Genomic DNA, 6,351 nt, shown 5'->3' with positions numbered 1-6,351 from the left:
CTTGAGGACATGGGGAGGGGGAAGGGTAAGCTGGGACGAAGTGAGAGTGGCATGGACATATATACACTACCAAATGTAAAACAGATAGTTAGTGGGAAGCAGCCACATAGCACAGGGAGATCAGCTAGGTGGTTTGTGACCACCTAGAGGGGCGGGATAGGGAGAGTGGGAGGGAGATGCAAGAGGGAGGAGATATGGGGTTATATGTATACGTATAGCTGATTCACTTTGTTATAAAGCAGAATCTAACACACCATTGTAAAGCAGTTATACTCCAGTAAAGATGTTTAAAAAATACAATAAATACAAAAAAAGGGAAAGGGAATAAAACATGATTTGACAGCATGAACCTCATTATCTGAAACCAGTCTCCCCATGTTTTTGCTCTCTTCCAATCTTCCTTCATTTTTCTAAAAGTATGTAACCTGTGTATACTGTTTAACAACTTTTTAAATTCAACAATGTACCATGTGCTTTTCCCCATACCAATAAATGTTTTCTAAAAGAAGAATAAAAATTGATTTAGAGTGTGTGGGCACAGAGGAAGGGACAGAATGTGTGGGCACAGGAGCTGCAGGACTTTTACTCTGCGTGGACAGGAGAGAGAAGATGGGGGTGACCCGGCTTGAGGGGGAAGTTCATGTCATAAATATTCCTCATGAGACAGTAAAGGAGATGCCAGTCTTTAGACCTTTCTGAGTATCAGTCTGAGGAATTTGAAATGGATTCTTCTGGCAAAGGAATTCATAGACCGCGGCATGTGATGTGTTGGGAAGATTTACAGGCATTGGAAGCTATGCACTGTCAGGGCTCAGAGCCTGAGCTGTAAGGCAACTGCTAGAATTACAGGTGGCAGTTGGTTCAGGAAACAATTTGAGGGAAGAAGTGTCAAAATTTAGGTAAAGGAATTGTAGTTTAGAAGTTAAGGTTTAGATCAGAAACAAAGCTATTTAGGAAAGAGTAGTTTACTCAGAAAGAACATCTAGGAGGAAGTCCAAGTGTTAGCAGCACGAGGTTACCAAATAAAAAATACAACACACACAATAAAAGATACACACCCACACACACACACACACTTACCAAGATTACTGAGCTTACAGTTGTTCCATTCTAGATGGGAAAATGGCAAGTTCTCAGATGATTATCTCAGATAGCAAAGGCTTTACATATTTTTGGACATCAGTACTATAAAAATCAGAGATAAAGTTATTTGCTGTTAGGGAGTCAAGGTCTTAACATGAAATATTTAAGATTTCATCTCTTTTAGAGACCAAAGATGGAGAGACCTTACTTTTTGTTCTTTTTCTTGTTCGTCTCACGTCAATATGTGCATTCAGATTGTCGGTTGTGATAAGCATGATTACCCAAACTGGAAGCATAGCTTTTTTATACCTGAGTAATATTCCATAGTATATATATATATATATATATATATATATATATACCACATCTTCTTTATGCATTCCTGTGTCGATGGACGTTTAGATTATTTCCATGTCTTGGCTATTGTACATAGTGCTGCTATGAACATAGGGTGCTTGTATCTTTATTTTTCATTGCTCCTGATCTTTAAAAAAATATATTTTATTGAAATACAGTTGATTTACAATATTGTATAAACTTCTGCTATACAAAATCTTTTATTGAGTGAAAAAGATTGCATACTAGTATATTTATTAAGATGATAGTTATATAAAAGTACACATACCCATTCAGAATAATACTACCTACTTCCTACAAGTTCTCTTTATTACTACTTTCTCCTCCTCCTCCTCTTTTTCTTCAATTCTCTCTATAGTGCCAGCTCTTTGAGGTCTCTCTTCTGCAATCCTGTTCCGCATTTCTAGCGGCTTAATGGACATCTTAATCTAATGTTTCATAGGCATCTTAGGTGAACTATAAAATCTGAATTTATTGTCCTCCCGTATTTCCCTTCTCCACCTTGTATTTCCCTATTCTTGGTGATTGCACTACATCCTGTGTAGCCATCCAGTTGTCTCTCATTCCTCAGCCTCCAAATCTCATCATTGACTCTCTGTGTCCCTAAATCACTAGCCTTCATGTCCTGTGCATCGCCTTCCGTGTTCTTATTACCACCTGTCTTATTGCAGGCTCTTGACCTTTCATCTAGACTATTGCAATATCTCTGAGCTATGATTTTTGCTTCTATTCCAGTGGTTTACACAGTTATTGGCACAAGAACTACTGGTGGAAAGGCATCAAGGCATAGAAGCCTTTTTCATTTTTATTGTTGGAAAACTAAAGTTTGGGAAGACAACTATCTTACTCAAAGTCACAGAGTTAATTAAGATCTTTTCATTTTCCAAACTGGAAATCTTTCCCGTACTAGACCACAGAAGTCCTGTGAATTTAGCTCTGCTACATTTTCTCTTTTCTGCGGCACTGAAGTTAGGATTGTGGCTGTAAATGTTAAACTGTTGCTGCTTGGCAGCTGTTGAAGGGTTAAATGATTTGCAGGGAGAGATTTCCAGGAACCTTAACCGTCTATGAGCATCTTCTCACTTAATGTGCAAGTTACTGTCACATTGTGTTTCTGGCTAGAAATCTTTTAACATTACATTAGAACAAGAATAATTTTCTAATATTTTAGCTAATCCATAGAGGGATTTATGATGAGGAATATGCCATGTGTTTATATTTATTTATTTATTTTTGCTGTACGCGGGCCTCTCACCGCTGTGGCCCCTCCCGTTGCGGAGCGCAGGCTCACGGGCCCCGCCGCTCCGCGGCACGTGGGATCCTCCCGGACCGGGGCGCGAACCCGTGTCCCCCGCATCGGCAGGCGGACTCTCAACCACGGCGCCACCAGGGAAGCCCGCCATGTGTTTATTGAAGGAAACCTTATTGGTGTGGAAAATGAAAGATTTTAAGACATATTGCTTTTAGGATTATGGTAATATGATGATGTTAAGGAAAAAGAAAACTTTTTCCAGTAGGTATAATTAAGCTAATAAAAGAGATTTATTTCCTAAACAAGACCAGTCCAAAAGAATGTCATTCTTGCTTATGATTCTTACGTAAAAAAAAAAAATTCTTTACAAATGTCTTCAGGGATTATTAACTACAAATAAGGAAATCAATCTGATTGCTTATTAATAGGATATTGTCTTTTACTGTACTATATATTCTGATTTTTTTCCAACTTACACCTGCTAGATTTGCTCACATTTTTCTACCATATCATCCATTTCTTGCAGCTTAATGATACATGAGAATGTCTGGAAATAAACTTTTTTTGGTAGTCGGATCACATGGCCAAGGAAGAGTTCATCGGACCAACTTGAAGTCCCTGTATGGACTGCCTGGTACTGCTAGAATTTTGAATTCATAACATGCAGTTCCTCAATTGTTAAACTATTAATTTAACTTAAATTAAGTTAATTTAAGTTATTAAATTAACTAATATTAAGCTATTAAACTTAAAAATGTGTACTGGTCAAGGTTCTCCAGAGAAACAGAACCAATATAAGAGATAGATAGATAGATAGATATAGATAAGAGATCAATCAAGTGTGTGCTCTCTCTCTCTCTCTGTCCCTGTCTCTCTCTCGAGTTGTTTTAAGGAATTGGGTCATGTGACGTGGAGCCTGGCAATCCAAGATCTGTATGGTGACCCAACAGGCTGGACATTTAGATAACGTTATAGTCCTGAGAATACCTTCTTCTTCAGGAAAACTCAGTGAATACTTTTTATTGTCGTCCTTCTCTCCTTACCCCTCTTTCTTTCTTTCTTTCCCTTCCTCTTTCTTTACTTCCTTCTTCCTTCTGCTTTTTTTAAAATAAATGTTTCCTTCATTCATTAACAAATGAATTTGGCACCTTTACTGCACGCTCTGTTTCCTTTCTTCTACTGTGCGCACAAATAAAATGATGCGACTGATATATAGTTATTATAAAAGAAGAAAAAACCAGAAAGCTTTATATTACATAAATCCCCTAATAGGAACTCAAGAAAATTGTGATGACATGTTTTCTCAGACTTTTAAATTGTCTTCTCTTCCGATTGAAACGTTCTCATTTTTGGTATCTATATAGCTATTGTGAGGTAGTTTGCACTGGCAAAGGAGATGTGTGAAAAATTTTTATGTAGATCCCAAATATTTGGATTACCAGTATTATCAGGCCGTTTAACCGAAAAATGACCTGTGGCCTAAAAGTATATGTCAACTATCCTGAAAGCTTTATGAGTTACCCAAGAAAAATGTGGAAATTTTATTTATTAACATCCGGTCACATTTTCTATTGACTTCCTGATTCCCCATTGTAAAATCATAGAGCATATCTGTAAGATAACTTTTACCTCTTAACCAAATCTAGAATTTTATGCCTGGCAGGCTCATTATATCTTAATTCCCAAATTCAGTGGTGGTAGGGCAGCATCACTTGCTTGTCACTGACATATAGTAACTTGGAGATTCGTCCTTCTTATGCGGACGAGTACAGAATGAAATAAAATTCTGATACTGTTGGGACACATGTAACAAACCTTGTGCCTCTAAGGCAACATTTGATTCCACATGTTAAAATTTGATATTTTTGGCACAAGTCAAAATTCTCGGATAGGCTGAATAAAAGATTACAACCACAAGTGCACTCTGTGGCCAAAAGAAGGCAGAAATTAAAATTCTATTTCTCCTTGTTTTCTGAAGTATAAACACAAACGCGGCAAACTTTTTTGAAAATAATTTTAAAAAATTGAAACATTTCGACCTAAAGGAATTCATCTCTATATGGATATGGCTCCTATTCACAGCTTCTACATAGCTTCTCTATAGAAAAAAATCATTGTTCCACGTGGAATTTACTCTTTCCTGACTATATAAAGGTGGAAAATAGAGTTTAAGGAATAAAAAAATAAAGGGCCAGCAAATTTAGACACACACACACACCCTACACTTACGCACTACTATTTGAAACAAATCATCTGTGCCAAGGATGTATCTATATAAAGCTGCGTCACTAAGTAAAAAACAAACAAAAAACCAAATAAACAAAAACTATTTTTTTTTATCACATTTGCCCTATTCAAATATGATAAAAAATGCTTGTGAAAATTTCTGTACCCTGTTAAGGTACAAAGAAAGTAACTAGTCGTTTGGTTGGACCTGGGTCCAGAGATTTCAATTCAAACAGAAGATTAGGAAACTGAGTTCTTTGGAGGCAGGGAGCACTGAAAAGCTGCACATGAACACAAGACAAACGCAGCTGTACGTGAAATTAAACAGAGTGTTCTCTCCTCTTCTAATAGCTCTGCTTTCATCTCTATATTGGAGAATTATAGACCCCAATTAACAGTGGGGATTGTACACTCAGGATACGCGTGGTCTGTAATGGGGCAGTTGGTGTAAGTGGTGGTCCCGGCAGGAGTGTAAGCTATCATGGATGCTATGCGGTGACAGCAAAAAGCAAAATAAATTTTAGTTTATTTTCTATTGTTCCGAAATTCCCAACAGCTAATACAGTCTCTTTATAGCCCGCCCCGAGGCCAACGGTTCCCTCAGCAACACTCCTGACATGACATTGCCTAACTATTCTCATTACGGTTATTAGCACGGTTATTGATGCCATGATGCGAACCAGAAGGCCTGGGGCCTTTGAAAAGGCGGATGGGCAGCTGTAACAGTCCGGGTTTCTCATGGCATTAACAAAGGTCACGGTTAAGGGGTGGGAATGAAGCTGGGAGATCGAAAGATGGGTTTTCCCTCTAAAAGGGAAGGAGGTTAGAGTGACAAAAAGCTTCTGGGGCTGAGTTTAAAGAGCTTTGAGTGGGGTTGGTTGGAGAGAGATAGCGAGGTTCTTTTTAAGAAGTTAGGTTGTAGACATAATTTGAAAAGACACATGCACCCCAGTGTTCATAGCAGCGCTATTCACAACAGCCAGGACAGGGAAGCAACCTAAGTGTCCATCGACAGGCGAATGGACAAAGATGATGTGGTGCGTCTCCACAATGGGCTATTACTCGCCCATACAAAGAAATGAAGTAATGCCATTTGCAGCAATGTGGATGGACCTAGAGATGATCATACCAAATGAAGTAAGTCAGACAGAGAGAGACAAATGTCATAGGATATCACGTATATGTGGAATCTAAAATATGATACAAATGAACTTATTTACAAAAAAAAAAGACTCACAGGCATAGAAAGCAAATTTACGGTTGCCAAAGGGGAAAGGGGAGGGGAGGGATACATTAGGCGTTTGGGATGAACATATACACACTATATAAAATAGATAAATCAACAAGGACCTATTGCATAGCACAGGGAACTCTACTCAGTAGTCTGTAATAACCTATAAGGGAAAAGAATCTGAAAAAGAATAGATGTATGC

This window comes from Physeter macrocephalus, chromosome 7, assembly GCF_002837175.3.
Source record: "Physeter macrocephalus isolate SW-GA chromosome 7, ASM283717v5, whole genome shotgun sequence".
Lineage (NCBI taxonomy): Eukaryota > Metazoa > Chordata > Mammalia > Artiodactyla > Physeteridae > Physeter > Physeter macrocephalus.
Note: the sequence above shows the minus strand (reverse complement) of the source record.